At 47.5% G+C, this 20,894-nt stretch overlaps 1 long non-coding RNA gene across 1 annotated transcript; it reads left to right on the forward strand.

Moving 5' to 3' along the window:
* LOC114095370 (uncharacterized) lies at positions 1-3,201 on the forward strand. Its single transcript, XR_003583244.3, has 3 exons — positions 1-1,158; positions 2,314-2,414; positions 2,893-3,201. It is a non-coding gene; the product is annotated as an uncharacterized lncRNA (long non-coding RNA).
* Positions 3,202-20,894: the final 17,693 nt, after the last annotated feature.

Consider the following 20,894-nt stretch of genomic DNA (forward strand, 5'->3'; position numbering starts at 1 on the left):
GCAAGCAGAAGAGAGTCGATGCTGGGCCACCCGGAGTCTCAGCTTATAAATGCTCCCAGCTGCTGGGGCACAGCCCCCAAATCACCCCATATCTCCCTCCTGACCCTGAAGAGGAAACACTCGCTGCTTTATGATGTGGGCAGGGCCCGGAGGGACAGGGCCCTGCGGTTATTCACCTTGGGGAAATGCCAGGCGTCAGACATTGCCCTTCCCTGCAAGGCCAGGGTCAGGACTCCTGGAGGGTCTGAGGAGCCTGCCCCCTCTCTGCCTGTGCCTCCCTCCATTCACCCGTGTCCTGCCCTTCTGTCCTCCCATCTTCCCTTCACTCATTCACTCCCTCCTCATCGAATGTGGTGCACTGAGCACCTACTGTGTGGGGGGCCAGCCCTGAGCAGGCACAGATGACTGAGGCACACACTTCTCTAGTCTAGCCCAGGGACAAGGCACAGGCCTGCAGAGCAGGATGTGAGGCATCCTGAGCAAGGAGCAGGTGTGTGGCCTGGGGCGCGGGGAAGGAGTCCCAGTGTCCAGCCACAGGCTGAAGCACCTTTGGGGAGGAGGTGGCACTTGATACAGGGCTTGACAGGCCAATGGGATTTGGATGCAGAGAGAAATTGCTAGAAGATTAGAGGAGGCTGAACAAAGGGAGGTGATATTCTAGAATGAGGGGACAGTGTGACAAAGGTGGGAAGGGCCACAATGAAAGGAAACAAGGACTCTGCAGCAAAGAGCCCTGGAGGGGAACAGACAATAAGGATGCAGATGATGCAGCCAGAGGAGAGCAGCAGCCAGGGACCGGGGCAGAGAGGGAGGGGGAGTTCCAGGGTGCCCTGAGGACCTCTGGGTGCCAGGTGCTGGACCACGAGTTCCACGAATTTCACTGTGTTCAAGCTTCACCGTGGGAAGGCGCTCTGGGCTCAGACCCCTGACTTGCAGTTCCTGTCCTGTCTTCCAGGTGGGGCCTCCAGATCCTCAGTGGTAACTGTGCCCTGCCTGGCTGTGGCATGTTCCCCGGATCAAACGCAACAGGCAGGCGAAGTACAGGGCACCCGGCAAAGATTCGTGGCCTTCCTCCTTACCATCAATTAAGGAAACCTCAGCAAGTCTCTCTCCTTTTCCTGGGTCTTCTCTCCGTGAACCCCTTCATTTCTATCCAAAGTAAGCTCCCTGGGGAGATAGCTCAGTTGGTAGAGTGCTTGCCTTGCATACACAAGGCCCTGGGTTCAATCCCCAGCACCACACACAACAAAAATGTTGTCACCCAAAGTAGGCTCTACCAGACCTGGGGCTAAGCAGTTTCTGAATTTATTTGGGGAAAAAGAGAGGATTTTGCCACACATGGTGGTGACCGTGCCTTAAAAATAAATAGATAGATAAATAAGTAAATAAATAAATAAATAAAAGGGCTGGGGATGTAGCTCTGTGGTGGGGCACTTGCCTACCACACATGGGACCCCAGTTCTAAAAGGGAGTACTGCAGGATAAAATCATAATATATGCAGCTTGTTTATTATGCATTGGGCACACTGTTGAGTGTTTAATGGTTTATGTGATTTAATCCTCAAAATGGCTCTGTGATGTAGGGACTATTATTGTTCCATTTTGCAAGAAGCAGACAGAAATTCAGAGGAGTGTAGCTGGGGTCGTGGGCAAGGAGTCGCAGGATGCTCCTGCTGACCTCTCTAGCCGCCACTTCACTCCGTTTCCCATAGACCTCCTGCATGGGCATAGCTGTCCCCTCCTCAAGGACCACATATCTAAGGTCATCATCAAGAACAGGATGGAGTGGGGCCGGGGGTATTGGATTGGCAATGGGATGCCTGGCTTAACCACACCCCTCCCCGCCTCAGGAGATGCCATGTGCATCTGACCGCCATCCTCTATCCACCCACACTTCCTTCCTTCACTCTCTTCCTGGGGTACAGGTGATCACTCTGAGGTTCAATCAGAACCTCCCAGGAGGGGTAAATGAACTCAAGCTGCATCCATATTGCAGTGAGGTTTTATGGGGCAATTGAACCAAGAGAGCAACTGTTCCCCAGTGGAGATAAGAAGGGCCCCAAGGTTGATCCCTCTGGGTGCCACAACTTCCCCCCTGGACTCTGGCTCTGACCTCAAACAATCACCATTATCCTGTGAGTAATAACTAGATTAGGAGGTGGGACACAAGTGCTTGGGTCCTTGGTCAGAAAAGGACCTCTGGGCACCTTCCTCCTCTCCCACCCCAGGACCTTATAGGTCTTACGTGGGCTAAGTGAATGGTCAGAGTTGTCAACTCCTTCATCAATTCCCTGTTTCTCTTTCCTTAACCAGGAATCTGAAATGTTCATTGGAGTTGATCCTTGAAAGTCAGGGCTTAGGGAACTTGGAGGGCAATTGATTCCATCATGATTCTCCTAGTGCCACTCTCCAAGGTGAGTCCAAGGTGAGGGCTAGGGTCCACAGCTCAGTGGTGGAATGCTTGCCTAGCACACATGGGGCTCTGGTTTCAATTCCCAGTAGAAAAAAGAGAGGGGGGGGGGGAAGCTGATGGGGAAGGAAATAGATCAAATTGTGTTATGTTCATATATTAATATGCAACTAGAGGGGCTGGGGTTGTGATTCAGTAGTAGAGCCTAGCATGCATGAGGCACTGGGTTTGATCCTTAGCACCACATATATATAAAAAAGACGGATATTGTGTCCACCTAAAACTAAAAAATAAATATTAAAAAAATATAACTACAAATTGTATATTATACTATTTTGTATAATTATAATGCACTAATAATTTTTTTTAAATGAATGTCTGGGCCGGGGAGCTCAGTGAACATATGCTTAGCATCTGAAAGATCCTGGGCTTAGTCCCCAGTGCCAAAAATTAAAAAAAAATTTTTTTTTTTTTTAAATCAGGTGGGGCACCGTGATGCATGTCTGTAATCCCAGAGGCTTGGGAGGCTGAGGCAGAAGGATTGCAAGTTCAAAGCCAGCCTCAGCAACTTATCAAGGCCCTAAGTAACTCAGTGAGACCCTGTCTCTAAATAAAATTATTTTGAGGTTAAAAAAAAAAAGGTTTATTGCTTTGCTAGCGAGGGAGAAACACAGGGGACTTGTGTTCAAAGCTGTGATTCTGCCCATCATCAGGAACAGGGGGCTTTTAAAGAGGTGATTCAAAGGCTATATTCCACATATTCTCTGTTGGAGTAGTAATTCACTTGTTAATTTGGGAGATAGTTTCGAGATCATAAATAAAATAATTTTTAAAAAGGGCTGGGGATGTGGCTTAGAGATTAAGTACCCCTGGTACCAAAAAGAAAAAAAAAAAAAATATATATATATATATATATATCAAAAGCTAAGATGCAGAGGTCCCTAATAAAGTAAAGCTGGCTCTATTTTTACTCACAATAACTGCATAGAGACCCTGGGGCCTATCCTAGCTCTTCCTGCCACTCACTGGTGGCACAGCCTTGGGCAAGTGATTTGTCTTCCTTTATCTCAGTTTTCTCATCTGCATAATGGAGATAATAATACTGTCCACCTGAAAGGGATGTTATCAGTAATCAATAAGGTCATTTTTGTTTTGTTTCTGTGGGGTTTTGTTTGTTTGTTTCGAACTGGGGATTCAGCCCAGGAGTGCTGTACCACTGAGCTACATCCCCAGCCTGAGTCACTGGGATTACAGGCATGTGCCACCGCAGAAGGCTTAAATGAGTTCCTTCTTGTAACGCACTTTTTTTTTTAATGTAGATCTGATTCTGTAGATTTGAATGGAGTGTCAGAAGGTCCACTTTTTTTTTTTTTTAAGTGTGTGTGTGTGTGTGTGTGTGTGTGTGTGTGAGAGAGAGAGAGAGAGAGAGAGAGAGAGAGAGAGAGAGAGAGAGAGAGAATTTTTTAATATTTATTTTTCAGTTTTCGGCGGACACAACATTTTTGTTTGTATGTGGTGCTGAGGATCGAACCCGGGCCGCACGCATGCCAGGCGAGCGCGCTACCGCTCGAGCCACATCCCCAGCCCCTGTAAAGCACTTTTTACAGAGCCCAGCACGGGGCCTAACAGTGTTAGATCAACATGGAGGTAGGGTGGCTGTGCAGCCCAGACAGGGCTGTGTTGGATGGGCCAGCTTCACAGGGGTCAACATCTCCCGCATCTCCAAGTGTCAGGTGCCTCGGGGCTCAGTCCTCCTCCTTGACTTTGCTCTGAGTGCTCATTCCTGGATCCCATCCGGCCCAGAGCTTGAAATATCATCTAATGCTGGTGACTCCCAATCTTTTTTTTTTCTTTTCTTCATCTTAGACCCCTCCTCTAGACTTGGGATATCCAACTGCCTACATCACAGCTCCACCCCTATCTCATGTCACCTCAAACTTCATTCACATCCACGCCCCTGTCCTGCTGGCCTGGCACAGGCTGCCCCTCCTGTGGGCTTCTCCCTCCCAGTTGATGGGGGAAATGGTAGGAACCGAGATCTAACATGCAAGTGGAATCCTGTTCCTGCATCATCACACTATGCAGATGAAGAAACGGTCTCAGGAATACCACACCCAGCAGGCACAGGAGTGCATGCCTGTGATCCCAGAAACTCTAGAGGCTGAGGCACAGGGATGGTGAGTTCCACATAAGCCTCTACAACCTGGCGAGGCCCAAAGGACTTAGCAAAACCTTGTATCAAAATAAAACAAAAAAGGGCTAGGGATGTGGCTTAGTGGTTAATCACCCCTGGGTTCAATCCCTTGTATCAAAAAAAAAAAAAAAATGTCAAAGTGGAACATGAAGGAGAGAGTCTGGCTCCATGTTTATACTCATGTCTGTAACTAAATGCAACAATTTCATTAATATGTGGCCTCTAGGTTGATGAGGCCTCTGGAGACTGTTTGCTCCTTTCGTACTTTCCAAAGGAGCCCATACTGCTGGGCACTGTAGTAAGCATTTGTTTGGCATCTCATTTAGTCCACACAAAAGCTTCTGAAGGCAGCCAGGCGTGGTGGCACATGTTTGTAGTCCCAGCAGCTCGGGAGCCTAAGGCAGGAAGATCACAAGTTCAAAGCCAGCCTCAGCAGCTTAGGATCTGAGCAACCTAGGGAGATTCTGTCTCAAAATAAAAAATAAAAGTCGGGATGGTGCACACCTGGAATCCCAGCAGCTTGGAAGGCTGAGGCAGGAAGATCACAAGTTCAAAGCCAGCCTCAGCAACTCAGTGAGACCCTGTCTCTAAATAAAATACAAAATAGAGCTGGGTTATGTGGCTCAGAGATGAGTGCCCCTGAGTTCAACCCCTGTTACCCAAAATAAATAAATAAAGTAAAATAAAATAAAAAATAAAAAGGGCTGGGGATGTGACTTAGTGGTTAAAAATGCCCCTGGGTTCAATCCCCCATACCAAACAAATAAAATAAAAACTTCTGAGGGAATGATAATAATTCCAACTTAAAAAAAAAAAGGTCTGGGCTCAGAAAAGTTACCTGACTGATCCAAGGTCACACAACTAGTCATTGATGAAGCTTGGAGGGGATTCCACTCTTTCTGATCTGAAGTGGTACTTGCTGCCACTTGGGAGCCTGCTGGTTTTCTGATGAAAATCAGAATGCTGGTCTTTAATGTACGAGGAGATCTGTAAGTGGTATATTCATCAAGTAATTCGTTCAATATACATTCACCGAGCACCAGGCTGTGTGTCAGGAGTAGAGACGCAAGAAAGCCGTTCACACCCCACTGAAGGTAGTGCCCAGCCTCCCCTTCCCCAGCTCATCCCTGCTCTTATCTTCGCTCTTATCTTCAATTCCTTTCCTCTCCTGCCAACGGGGTGCTACGCTTGCTCTCCAAGGACCATCAGTATCCTTGGGCCACGCCGGCTTCCCACCCCCCATCCTTAGACAAAAAAGCATTTATCCACCTACCTCCCATCTCCAGGGCAGCTAACGGTAGCCAGAAGAGATGGCCCCACAGGTCCTGTTTCCTCCTCTGCAGGGCTTTGGAACAGCTCAGTGGTCTTCCCTCACTGGGTGAATCCAACCCCCAAGCCTATTAACTGGTTTGAAATAAACCTTAGCTTCTTACCAAGCTCCTGTATCACCCTCACCACCTCAGGGCCCACCCCTCCCCAGACATGATTTTTCTTTTAGTGCTAGGGACTGGCTGTTGCTTCCAATAGTTTCATCATAATCCACTGGAGGGATATATCACATAAAAAGGAAACACCACCACTTAAGAAAAAACATTATTCAGGAACATGTATTCATGGCAATAGTTTTATTTGAGGCAAGTAGGGCAGGGTCATAAACTAGTGGAGGATGGTGACCTCTGAGATGATGACCCCAGTGGGCAAGTCCTATAGCCACTGGGATTTCACTGGGAAGTCTTTGCTAGACAGGGAAAATCTTAGTTTTGTACTATATCTGTGTCTCTATTTGTTCCACTCCCCACTTTTGAGCAAATGGAATTTTTGACTGGTGTAGACAAAGCCCTTGGGGTTAGCAGAAACCCACTTGAACTAACCTAGGCCAAAATGGGAGATGGATTAGGTTGAACCATGTGTAATTGCTGATCATTGACCTTTTTGACTTATAAAAACAATTTTATATGGTTCAACCTAATATGCTAAGGATGTAGGAGCATCTCAGAAAATCCCAGAGTAGAGGTGGAGGAGGGAGGTTCCCAAGTTGGAGGCTTACTTCAGCAACTTAGTGAGGACCTATGCAACTTAGGAAGACTCTGTCTCAAAATTTTAAAAATAAATAAATAAAAGGGGCTGAGAATATAGCTTAGTTGCAAAATCACCCCTGGATTCAATCCCCAGTGTCAAAAAATAAAAGAAAAGCCAAGTGTAGAAAATGGAGTCTGGGTTCATGAGGAAGGAGAACCGGGAACTGTAAAGCTCAGGACCTCTGTCATATTCTCTCTCTCTCTCTCTCACTCTCTCTCTCTTTCTCTCTCTCTCCTTCCTTTTCTGTCTATTTCTTTCTTTGCTGCATGCGACATGGCTTCCTTGCAGGAAGAAAAGCCTCCGATTGGTCCATCCAGAGTCACATGTTCTGTGCTCCCAGGGGCTGTGGGCAGGAAGGCTGAGCTCTTGGCTGCAGACTCTTAATTGCAAACAGTGGGAACTGATTTGAGCCGAAAAGAAATTTATTGAATCGGGATCAGTTAGATCACAGAATTTTCAGGCTTGAAAAATAAGCAGGGACAGGAGAGGACAAACAGCTAGAATCACAGTCACATGGCATAAAGGTTTTGTGGGGATCCAGCTGCCAGTACTAACAAAACCTGGGCTGGACAGTTTGTACCTTATTAACAGTAGCACTATAAGCTGGCAGTACAGCCATCATTCCCCAGGCACAGCGGTGGCCACCACAGCCACCAGAAGATTCTCTGGGCCCTGATTATTTACATCATGAGCTATAGAGACTGAACCCAAGTGAAAAGCAGGCACCCTCAATGCCAGGGGTGATGGGACATGAGAATCTGCCTTTTCAGCTTAGGAAGTGGACCCTGCCTTCCATCAGGGTCCATGTAGTGGGAAATTCTTTAAATATCGGAGCGTGTCTGTAATCTCAGTGACAAAGGAGGCAGAGGAGGAAGGATTTCAAGTCTGAGGTCAGCCTCAGCAACTTGGTGGGACCCTGTCTCAAAAGAAAATAAAAAGGGCTGGGGAGGTAGCTCGGTGCTATAACACTTCCCCAGCATGTGTGAGACCCTGGGTTCAATCTCCAGGGCAGCAAACAAACAAACAACAATAAAAATAGCACAGAGCAAGCAGACAGCAAGAAGAGACCAACTCCCTGGAGCACAGCCATCTGGTCAACCACTTTCCACAGTCCTCCCTCCTAACACGCTGCACTCAAGATTCAAAGCCCCAGCTTGGCTACCTGCTGCCTGCATCACTTGTGCAAAACAATTAACCTCTGTGCCTAGCACATTGGAGCTCAAAATTAAACCCACCTTGGGGCTGGGGTTGTGGCTCAGTGGTAGAGTGCTCGCCTAGCATGTGTGAGGCACTGGGTTCGACTCTCAGCACCACATATTAATTAATTAAAGGTCCATCAACAACTAAAAAATTAAAAAAAAAATTAAACCCACCTTAACGACTAGATAACATAATACATGAAGGCGCTTAGCAAAAGGCTGGCACCTAGCAAACACAGAGGCTCCCCAGCTTGCATTGGAGTGACATCCCAATACAGCCATCATGAATTGAAGCATTTAATACATCCAAGCTGCTGAATGAACATCCTAGCTTAGTCACACAGCACACCGGAGAGCACCACTGTCTCCCCTCACAATCACATAGCTGACCGGAAGCTGCCCAGCATCACAAAAGAGTCTTCGTACTGCATATCACTGACCAAATAGAAAATCAAAATTCAAAGCATGGTTTCCACTCAATGTCTATCATTTTGCAAGATCAATTGTCAAGTTCAAAAAGCATAAGTCGGACCTGTGTATGTCTCTCTGTACTTAATAAATACTAGCTACTAAAAAAAATACCAGGAGACAAAGCCCAACTGTGCTTAGTAACGTGTATCGGCTCCTGGAGGTGGGTGAGGTGGCCCAGGTGGGTGGAGGGTCTTGATCAACAGGCCTAAGATGCACATGCAACAGGGAGTTCAAGGACTAGCTCTTGAAGGGACATAGAGGTATTCCATCAGAAGAAAGCCAAATGAACACGGAAGGGAGGAACCTAAGTACCCACTATGATTTCTCAGCTTTCCCAGGACTGAAAAAGAAGATGACCTGCTCTCAAGTCTATAGGTCTAATCCCGACTGGGGCCAGAGCCTGGAAGGAGGAGGAGGAAGAGGGTGAGAGGCAGGACCAATAACATCTAAATCACCTTGACTCCAAACTTACATCCTAAACAGCCCCAGGCCCTTGGAAAATACTGCTTTGGGCCAAAATCAGATACCAAAAGGTCTTCTGTGCAGTGATTCATCGCCCCCTCTCCTGCCTCTGGCTAACCGTGATTAATTCCTGTGGCAGCCACGGGAATCATTCCTAATGAATTTCTAATGAACTCATTTGGTGTTAATGCGGTGTGTAATTCTGCAGGACACTCATTATAATTTAGCCTTATTAAGCCTCTAGTTATTGGGAACGACTATTGCTCTAAGCTCCTAAGCCAGGAGAAAAGTAATTATGTGGAGCAGGCAGATAAATTATGGAAAGGATTGGACATTCGGAAAAGGCCAAGAAGTAGCTGCCCCTATTTCTTTCTCCTGGGGGTGCACTGTTCTACAAAGGAGAACAGGCTTTGAGCTGAGGCCAGACGCCCTCCCTGATTGCACATGCTGGAATGTGACAGCCGTGCATGCCGCACCTGCATGCTGGGATTTTTTTAGGGCCATCCAAAGGTGGATGGTCTACCCCACTGATCTGCTGCTTGGATCTGAATTTCCACCAGGGGATGGATTCCTTCCATTCCTTCCCACCTGAGATGTTGTTCCAGATTGAAAGGTGATCCATGGCTCAACTCACAGATCACAAAGCAGTCACAGAGAGGTTATCTCATCTGATCATTATAACATCCCAATTATTGTCATTAAATCCCTTTGACAGATAAGGAGATGGAGGTTCAGAGAGGTGAAGCACCTGAGTTACCAAGGTCATTGACTGCCAGAACGAGGAACAGAACCCACACCTCCAAGCAGCCAGGGGAATTTCCAGCTCAGTCCTCCTTAATTGCCTGCTAGGCTTCTCATGCTTGTGTGACTCACACTTTCACTTAGATCAAATGTTTCTTGAGATTGGAGCACTTTGCTTGGAGGTGAGTGAGGCATTGAGTCAATTTGTATATTATTCCATTTTCCATTGCTCTAACAAAATGCCTGAGGTGACTTAAAAAGAAAATAAGTTCAGCTGGGGATGTAGCTCAGGGTAGAGTACTTGACCTAGCAACCCCTGCCCACTATCACTCCCCACCAAAAAAAAAAAACAGAAAAAAGAAAAAAGAAAGAAATAAAAGAAAAGAAGTTTCATTAGCTCACAGTTTTGGAAGCCAAAAGTCCAAACAACATGACACCAGCTCTTGCAATGGTCCCTAGCAGTGGCAAAAGGGAGGTCACATGGCAAGGCAGGAATCCAGAGAGCTGTGGGGTAAGGCTCCCCCTCTCATAATAACCACTTTCATAAGAACTAATTATAATCCAGGCACAGTGGTGCACACCTGTAACCCCAGCAACCTGGGAGGCTGAGGCAGGAAGATCACCAGTTCAAAGTCAGCCTCAGCAACAGTGAGACCTTCAGTAACTCAGTAAGACCCTTTCTCAAAATCTTTGTTTTATTTTGAGACACAATCTCATTAAGTTGCCCAGGCTGGACTCAGACTTGCCATCCTCCTGCCTCAACCTTTCCAGTAGCTGGGATTATAGGCAAATACCTCCACCTCTGGCTCTCAGCTATGACTTTCTATGGTTGGCTCTGGGTCTGCTTGTGGACAGATTTGTGGGTGTATATAGGTGGGAGACTCTGTTTATGGAAAGGAGGCATCAGTTGGACATATTGGCCTACAAATAAGAGAAAGAAAAGAAAGAAATCTTTCAAAAAATAAATAAAATTAAAATCTCACATGACTGGAATTCCAGAGATGGGTGGGGGGAACTCTGGAGGTGGCTAAAAGTATGGCTCAATAGCGTCACTGGGCTCTAAGTGACCATTACACCATTCCTCTCTGATGGTCACAAAATGGCTGCAGCAATTCCATACTCCTCCCTCATTCACACACTACAGAATCCAGTGACAGAGTCTTTGATTCTTGGGTGACTTTCTTAAGAACTAGGAAGCTCTGAGCCAAATCCCCCCTGTCTTCTTGGCTAGAACTTGGACATATAACCAAAGCTAAACCAATCTCTGATCTCTGTGGGACTGAGATCACCGACGTTGGCTTAGACTAACCAGGATCCCACCTCTGAAGTTGGAAATGGAATGAGCCTTTCAATTAGCTAAGATCCAGCTCAGCAGCAGAGTGCTTGCCTGCCATCGGCCAATGATGGGCATCTGCCAGGAAGAAAGACGGTGGGAGCAGATGTTGGATAGATGGTCAACAGTGCCTACTACAAATGAATGTGCACGTGTGTGCAGCATGTCTTTTTGCAAGAATATGTGAGATTGTATATATATGAACATAAGTAGGTGTATGATATGTGTAGATATGTCTATCACCTATTGTTGCATAACAAATCATTCCAAAACACAATAGCTCAAAACGACAAGTTTTATTAAGGAATTTGGAGCCCAAATTCCTTAATAGGACACCCATAGCACAAGAGTTAATAACAAGAATCAACAAATGGGACTTACTTAAACTAAAAAGTTTTCTCTCAGCAAGAGAAACAATAAGAGAGGTAAATAGGGAGCCTACATCATGGGAACAAATTTTTACTCCTTACACTTCAGATAGAGCCCTAATATCCAGAGTATACAAAGAACTCAAAAAATTAAACAATAAGAAAACAAATAACCCAATCAACAAATGGGCCAAGGACCTGAACAGACACTTCTCAGAGGAGGACATACAATCAATCATGAAAAAATGCTCACCATCTCTAGCAGTCAGAGAAATGCAAATCAAAACCACCCTAAGATACCATCTCACTCCAGTAAGATTGGCAGCCATTATGAAGTCAAACAACAACAAGTGCTGGCGAGGATGTGGGGAAAAGGGTACACTTGTACATTGCTGATGGGACTGCAAATTGGTGCGGCCAATTTGGAAAGCAGTATGGAGATTCCTGGGAAAGCTGGGGATGGAACCACCATTTGACCCAGCTATTCCCCTTCTTGGTCTATTCCCTGAAGACCTTAAAAGAGCGTACTATAGGGATACTGCTACATCGATGTTCATAGCAGCACAATTCACAATAGCTAGACTGTGGAACCAACCTAGATGCCCTTCAATAGATGAATGGATAAAAAAAAATGTGGCATTTATACACAATGGAGTATTACTCTGCACTAAAAAATGACAAAATCATGGAATTTGCAGGGAAATGGATGGCATTAGAGCAGATTATGCTAAGTGAAGCTAGCCAATCCCTAAAAAACAAATGCCAAATGTCATCTTTGATATAAGGAGAGCAACTAAGAACAGAATAGGGAGGAAGAGCATGAGAAGAAGATCACCATTAAACAGGGTCGAGAGGGAGGAGGGAAAGAGAGAGAGAAGGGAAATTGCATGGTAAAGGAAGGAGACCCTCATTGTTATACAAAATTACATATAAGAGGAAGTGAAGGGAAAGGGGAAAAAAACAAGAGAGAGAAATGAATTACAGTAGATGGGGTAGAGAGAGAAGATGGGAGGGGAGGGGAGAGGAGGGGAGGGGAGGGGGGATAGTAGAGGATAGGAAGGGCAGCAGAATACAACAGACACTAGTATGGCAATATGTAAAAAAGTGGATGTGGAACTGATGTGAATCTGCAATATGTATATGGGGTAAAAATGGGAGTTCATAATCTGCTTGAATCAAATGTATGAAATATGATATGTCAAGAGCTTTGTAATGTTTTGAACAACTAATAATAAAAAAAAAGAATAAAAAAGTAATGGCCCAATTTTATAATGGGCAAACTATTTGAATAGACATTTCTCCAAAGAAGATATGCATATGGCCAGCACACATATAAGAAGATGATCAATGCCATTAGCCATTAGGTAAATGCAAATCAAAACTAGAGAGCCTCTAGGATGACTAGAATCAAAAGAATGAAGATGTGAAATTGTAACCCTCATATACTGCTGGGAATGTGTTTTTGTGCAACTACTTTGAAAAAGTATCTGGCAATTCCTCAAAAGATGAAGCAGAATTATCAAATGACTGAGTAATTCCTCTCCTAGGTAGGCATCCAAGAGAAATGTGGACACAATGTCTATACAAAAACTTGTACACACACGTTTTTAATAGCCAACTAGTAGAAACACCCCAGATGTTGGCAAATGAATAAGTAGAATGTGGTATGTCCAACAATGGCATATTATTCAGCAATAAAAAGAAAGTATTGGAAAAAAAAAAAACGACAAGTTTTATCATCCCATGATTCTGTGGGTCAGGAATTTGGGTAGGGTATGGCTGGATAGTCAAGTGGGTCACTCACTGGTCTATATTCAACTAGCAGCTGGGTGAGCTGGAAGGTCCAAGCAGCTCCACTCATGTGTGTGGCATGTCCTCGTTCCTCCACGTGGCTCCTCTCTGTGAATAGCTTGGGCTTCCTCACAACATGGTGGTCTCAGGATGGTTGGATTGGCTTCCAAGAAAGAGGAAACAAAAGCTTCCATCCTTCTTCAAGTCTAGGTCTCAGAACATGGCTTCTGCCACCAAAACTCAAGAAGAGAGAAATAGAATTTACTTTTTTTCTTTTTCTGGCAGTACTAAGGATTGAACACAGGGCCTCACCCATACTAGTAAAGCACACTACCACTGAGCTATGCCTTCGACCCTTTTTAGTTTTATTTATTTATTTTAGACAAGGGTCTCTCTACGTTGTCCAGACTGGTCTTACTTGTGATCCTCCTGTATGTGCCACCACGCCCAGCTTAGAATACACTTTTTAATAAGTGGGGCAGAATTCATACACAAAATGAAGCACACAATGGCAGCCATTTTTGAAAACTATCTACCACAGTGGGAATAAGGGAGGGTATAGGTTTGTCTGTGTACATTTTCATATGTGTGCATTAAATGTAGGTGTGTGTGCGTTTGAGAGTATGTATGTAAGTGTGCACGTGTCCATTTAATATTCAGTGTGTTTATGTGAATGTGAGGGACAGAGTGTGTCTGTACACACAAGGAGTCATCCACATGTGCACAGGTATAACCGATCACCTGGGCTCAGGGCTGCAGCACATGGTAGGTAACTTGATGGGGCTTACCTCCCGCTCCCTGTGGCCTTCCTGGGGATGTTCCCTGAGACAGCAAGTTCTAGCTGAGGTAACAATTAACCATTACTTGGATCTTGTCCTTGACAAGGAGACCTTAGATCCCAAGCCCTGCAAAAGACTCAGTGTAACTGCCAAAAAGCACCATACCAACAGAGGGGTAGGAGACTGACACTTTTTTAAAAATTATTATTATTAGCTAAGAAACTTTTGGGCCTGGGGTTTTCTACAGCCAATAGGAAAGCTTAGCTGCTTTATCTCCCATCCCTGATCCCCACCGCTCCCCCACCCTTGGGGCTATAAACCTCAGGATCACACTTCTCAGACACCGGGAAGCCAAAGCTCAAGGCTGCTTAGCAGGGTGAGGCCCCCTCCTGGGTAGGCCCTTGGGGCTTGGCTTGCTTTCATTTTCCAGAGAGTGTTTCACAGTGAAGAAAATGAAGCTGGATGCTGCTGGGCTCAGTGGCACAAGCCTGTAATCCCAGCGGCTCGGGAGACTGAGGCAGGAGGATCATGAGTTCAAAGTCAGCCTCAGCAATTTAACGAGGTGCTAAGTAACTCAGTGAGACCCTGTCTCAAAATAATATACAAAAAAGGGCTGGGGATGTAGCTCAGTGGTTAAGGGCCCCTGAGTTCAACCCTGGTACCAAAAAAAAAAAAAAAAAAAAAGCTGGATGCCATAGCCCTCCTGCCTGAAATCCCAGAGATTTAGAAGGTTTAGGCAAGAGGGTGTCAAGTTCAAGGCCAGCCTCAGCAATTTAGTGATACCCTGCCTCAAAATAAAAGGGTGGGAACCCTGGGAATGTAGCACTCTTGGTTCAGTTCCCAGGGGCTCACACTCTCTGTCTCTCTCTCTCTCTCTCTCTCTCTCTCTCTCTCTCTCTCACACACACACACACACACACACACACACACACACACACCATGGCAGTGGAAAAAACATGGATGGCACTTACATGTGCCAGCCACTATGCATCCTCTGGAGGGATTTTCACTCCGTGGCCACAGTAAATTTGTTTTTCTGTTTTTTTGTTTTTGTACCAGGGATTGAACTCAGAGCTGATATTCAACAAATGTTTTCTAAGTACTGTCCCTCACATACAGGGACAAAACCAAGATGTAGAGAAAAGCCTTCGCACAGACCTTCAAGGCTCATGACCCTCTCATCTGTTTCTCATAATCTTCTATCTCATGCATTCCAGTTCCCTGAAGAGCTGAGTTCCAGCTCATCAGAATTTGCCAGATTCTTCCAGGTTTCTGTCTTGCTAACTTCTTCCATCTTCTGGTCTGTAGGAAGACTCTGACTTTCAGCCTGACCCACACATGACTGCATATGAACAGGCAGAGGGTTCATGAACAGCTGAGTCAGAATATCGCTAGATACTGGCAGGGTCCTCCATGAGGGTGGTGCCAGTTCATCCCACCACCCCCAAGCACCGTTTAGAACTGCCTCCCCACTTTCTCCACCCCAAGGCTGAGCCTGAAGGGAAATCAGGTATGGCCTGGCCAGGAGGAAAGGGGGGAGCCACCCCAAGAGAAGCCATGGCCAGGAAACAGAGAAGGCAACTTGGGACAGTACTGTGACATGAGTTGGTTACACAGACCTCTCCCCCAAATAAGGATCCAATCAGAGGTGGCTGCTTTCTTCTCTAAGGCCTCTGTCCTCCACAGCAAGGAGAGTTGGGTCCTGAGAGTTCAAAGATGGGCATGCAGGGCCCTGTTCTGCTTCCTCAGTCCAGCAGGTAAACTTGAGCTAATGCCTACCTCCAGCTACAACGCTAAGCACTCACAGGCATGATATCTCATAACCCTACCAGGCGGGTACTTCTGCAACCTGAGGTTAGAGAGGTTAGAAAACCTGCCCAAGGGCGTCCGGCAGCAGATTCAGGATTCGAAGCCAAGAGCTGGAGCCTCAGTTCTTCCTTCAGTGGGGTCATGGAGTGTCACTGTGCTGAAACTTTCTTCATCTCAGAAAGTCATCAGCTGTGTGACTACCCAGTGGCCAGAGATGGAGGAGCAGAGGGGAGATGTGGAGCCCCTGCATAGAAAAGACAAAGTCTTGCTCCACGTTCCTTTTCCTCGCTCCATTTCTTGCAGGAAGGCCTGTCTCTCCTTGGTAGCCCTTCCTCGGGGCTTCATCTCTCCCTGTCTGGCTATGAGCTCGCTGATGGGCAAAAACTCCTCTGGGGAATGTCTATGTCCCTGCCCTGCCTGACACTGGGTCTGAATACAGGATAAGACCAAGGCAGATTTGTTGATGGAGAAGGTCCCGGATTAACATAGGAAAAGGAGACTGAGGAAGAGAGACAGACAGACAGACAGACAGAGACAGGTAAGAGGAAGAAAGAAGCCTTGGAAGAAAACAGCCAAGCTCCGCCCAGCCTGTCTCTGGCTGCCGCGGAGCGAGGATGCTGTGACCTGGAGCGCCCTCTGGTGGTCAGCTCAGCAGGCTGGTCCCCAGGGGCAAGGAGCTGCCCGGCTGCCCACCAGCCACTAAACCAGGGAGTGTCCTTCCTCTGAGAAGCCAGCCTGCTAAGAGTAACAGTGAGACTCTCATAAAGGGAGTCACAAAGAGAAACCATGATGAGTCCATCGTTAACAAGTCCCCAAGGGTTCTTGTTGATCTGGAACATCCTCTCATTTGCTTCACACGACCTCTCTGAAGCATCTTGTGCTGATCAGGTCAGCACCTGATGTTCCCGCGCCTTCTTCATCACTGTCTCCATCGCCTCTAAGCTGAGCCCGCCGCTGCCCGTGGGCACCTCGGAGCTAGAGGTTGCAGTGTGTAATGGAATACAGAGCCGGCAGAATCATCGGGGCATTTCTCTATTCGATAAATACTCGCAGAGTCCCCACTGTGTGTCAAACCATGGGTCCTGGGGATACAGAAAAGAAGGCAAGTTCCTGACCTCCAGGAATTTAGATTCCAGTTAAGGAGAGGCACACACAAAAAAGATCATTCTCACATGCCCAAAAGTTCTCCAAAGACCACACAGCAGGGTGGGCCGAGGATGTGGCTCAGTGGTAGATCACTTGCCCAGCACTTGAAAGTCCCTGGATTCCAACCCCAGTACCTTAAAAAAAAAAAAAAAAAGGCAAAAGAGAAAAAGATCATACAGCAGAATGATGCACAAGTATTTGAAGAGGTCATTTTCAGATAGGGTGAACAAGGAAGGCCACGGGTCAGGCAAAGGAATATTTGTGTGGACATCTAATACCATGGATGCAGGAACCAGGGATGCAGGACTGAGAAGAGCAGAGGCCTTCAGGCAAACTTTCAACTGGTACAAAAGCTGGGGGAGGGGTTTGTCAGCTTAGCATGTGGAAGATACGGAAGGAGGAGCAGTATGGTTGGAACGTAGTGGTGAAGGAAAGAGTGAGAAGAGCCGAATGCACATACCTGTAATTCCAGCAACTCAGGAGGCTGAGGCAGGAGGATCTTGACTTTTGAAGTCAGCCTCAGCAATTTAGTGAGTCCCTAAGGAACTTAGTGAAACACTGTCTCATAACAAAATAAAAAGGGCTGGGGATGTGGCTCAGGGGTAAAGTCCTCTTCTGTTCAATCCAAGTACTGAGAGAAAGAGAGAGAGAGAGAATATGAATGAGAGGAGCTAGGGTCAGAGAGAGGCCAGGGTACCACTTAATTGTTGTGGGGCCAGGGCTTTTGGTTTGATGCTAAGGACTGAGGCAGCCATTGGACAGTTTGAATGTGTGGATGGCATGACCTGATTTGCATTTTTAATATGTCATTCCATCTGCTTGGTGGAGAATAAATGCTGGGAAGATCACGGGTGGAGGAGATGGTGGCTGAGCTGGGATGTGCAGGAAGAGTCAGGCTCTGATGGATTTTAGAGTCCTGGAGGACAGGACCTGCTGGCAGCTGTCTGTGCAGGGAGCAGGGAGCCCAGAGCTGCCTGGCATCTGCCCCTTTCCACTTCCACCCTCCCAACCTGGGTAGGGGGACCACTGGATCATCTCCCTCAGTGCACTCAGAGGAGGTGGGGGGGAGGCCAGACTCTGTGCCAGAGCCTCCCAAACGCTCAGGGCTAGATCTTGGGTATGTTCAAAACCAGGGACCCGGGAGCTCTGCTCCCTTCCTACATCTGCACCCCTCTTCCCACCCTCTCCCTCCCCTCCTTCTCCTCTCCTCTTTCCTTCCCTCGCCAGCTCCTTCCCCACCTCCTTCTCTACACACACACACACACACACACACACACAGGTTTACTGCAGCCTTATCAGAAGAAAGCCTCCAGCAGAAACAAGTGGCCTCTGGGGACAGAGCAGGAGAAGCTGACAGTGGGGTTTGTGAGGAGGGGCCGGCTCTGCAGCGCTGCGCATTCCTCCTGCCCCACGGGCTGCTCCCCCGCCCCCTAGGCTTCCAGCAGCTTCTCTCCAGGGACCCTCAATTCTCAGCGGGAGGTTCATTTGTCTCCTTGGGACACTGGGCGATTTCTGGAAACATTTTTGTTGGTCATAACCGGGGAGGGGGTGGGACTGGCATGCAGTGGGCAGAAACCAGGGGTGCGGCTGGACATCCTGTGCCTCGCAGGACAGCACCCACGACAAGGAATGATCAGCCCCAGTGCCGGCAAAGCCGAGGCTGAGAGACCCTGACCCAGGCTCTGCTGTCACAGCTGGAAGGGACTGTCCTCCTCCCTGAGTTCCCATTATCTTCACACGGCCATTTATCAGGCAGGAGCTGGGTGGCCAAGCTGTCCCTGCACTATCTTTTTAACTCACCTCGTGAGGTGGTCCTATTATTCCACCCGAGGTCACACAGCAGCCAGAGGCTTCCCACTCCAGAGCTGCCAGGCAGCCGCCACTCTCCAGTGAAAGGGTTTTCACAGCGGGTGTCATTTTGGTTGCAAAGGGATACATTGTTTCAAGTGAAGCCCTACTGGGAAGTCCAATGTGTAAAAGATAAAGAAAAATTGCCTGCATTGAAGCTGTGCGGGCAGGTAGCCAACCTCCATCCCCACCCCACCTTTCCGACCCTCCCTACAGATCTGCCACATCCATCTGTCCATTCTGACAGGGCTACCATGTGGGATGCCACTCCATGGGTCACCTTGTGGGGCTGGAGGAGGTAAAGCACACTGCCTTTGGGGGAACATGTGGCAAAGCGCACCATTGAGCTCCATCCGTAGCCCCTCCCCCAAGAGTGTGTGTGTGTGTGTGTGTGTGTGTGTGTGTGTTGGAGGGTGGGTTCTGGGAGTTGAACCCCTTGGGCGCTTTACTACGGAGCTCCATCCCCCGTCCTTTTATTTTGTATTTCGAGACAGGGTCTAGCTATATTACTGAGTCTGGCCTTGAACTTGCAATGCTCCTGCCTCAGCCTTTCCAGTAGCAGGGATTTAAGACAGGCACCACCACAAATGGCTAGGTAATGGATTTTGATGAGGAGATGTCTTGCCTCCCTCCCACACACCCCATTCCTTGTCACTAAGTGGTAACCCAAAAATGAAGCTGTCAGGCTGGGCACAGTGACACACACCTGTAATCCCAGCTACCCTGGTGGCTGAGACAGAAGGTATCGAGACCCTGTCTTAAAATAAAAAATAAAAAGGACTGGGGATGGGCTCAATCCCCAGTAGAGGGATGAAACTGTGAACCCTAGAGCCCATCCATGTCCCTTTTGGGTCCCCCTTTGGTTCATCTTAACCTAATCTTACTTTAATTCATGTTTAGGCTAAGAGAGGCTCCTAAATTGAGATTTTTTTTTTTTTTCATTTTCATTTTTGGTCCTCTTGGGGAAGTTTTGGGCTGGAATTGCAGAGGGACCAGTTGGGGATATTTTTTTCTCCTGGTCCCACCATGGAGTGAGACCCTTTCCCTGAGTGCCCAGGATGCTCCTCACCCTTCGTCAGGCTGCCTGGCATCTGTGGTAATTTGACCAACTGGACCAGCACAAACCCTGGACTGGGGACAGCAGGCACTGGCTATTCTCTCCATGGGGTCCTGCAGCTGCCCCAGAGCTGGGGATCTTCCAGCCCAGAGTGAGTCAGCCCTGCCTGCCTCTGTCCTCTCTGCCTTCACCCTCTCCAATGCCTCTCATAGAGGACTCCCTTCCAGCAGGGAGGGGTCCCCGTGGCTGCCCAGAGCCTGGAGATGCAACTATAGGCCTCTCTTGAGTGACCCCACACAGAGGCAGACAGCACAGGGTCTGACTGCCCCAGCAACTGCCTTTGAAGAGCAGAGGAGGGAGATGCACCAGGGCCCTTGTGTACCTCCTGAAACGTGTACCATTCCTGAGCCCATGTAAAAAAATAACCAAGCCAGGTGTGGTGGAGCACGCCCGTGTGATTCCAAACACTCAGGAGGCTGAGGCAGGAGGATTGCAAATTTGAAGCCATCCTGGGCAACTTAGCGTGACCCTGCCTCAAAATAAAAAATAAAAAGGGGTGGGGGTGCAGATCAGTGGTAAAGCACCTCCATGCACCACTGAGCTATACCACTACCCCCAATTTACACTTTTAAAAGACCAGGGTAGCTTCCCCAAAGAGAATGTGTTATGCCCGAATTCGGGACCCCCAAAAGACCACCAGAGACCAAGATCGATGTAAATAGCAAAGAGGTGTTTATTGCGAGCTAGCTCGGTCCTCCGCGTTCACACACAGCAACTGGTGACACTGAGAGGTCCCGAGCCCAGGGTTTCCAGCAGTTTTATACATTCTTTGGAGAAGGCAGGGACCCCCACATACATCATAGCATCTCTTAGCAAATCATCACAACCACGGGAAAATCAAATAACAACTCTAAAACATGATGAGCACATTCACTGGCAGGAACAAGTTGGGTAGGGGTGATTGGTTACTACAAGAGGGGGATTCATTTGAACTGATTGGTTTAAGCCAAGAGGGGTGTTCATGCTGAACTACGTGGTTTCCCAACACAGAAGCTACTGGGAGGGTCATCTGGCATCCCAGGTATTTCCCTGTCTCATGCTGATTGGTGGCTGCTAGGGGGTTACTATGGATCCCCACCTAGCCTGACTGAGTCAGGGACACCTGGCGCAGCAGATCTCTCCAGTTATTCGTAGATAAACAACTTAG

The sequence above is a fragment of the Marmota flaviventris genome, chromosome 5 (genome assembly GCF_047511675.1).
Source record: "Marmota flaviventris isolate mMarFla1 chromosome 5, mMarFla1.hap1, whole genome shotgun sequence".
NCBI lineage: Eukaryota > Metazoa > Chordata > Mammalia > Rodentia > Sciuridae > Marmota > Marmota flaviventris.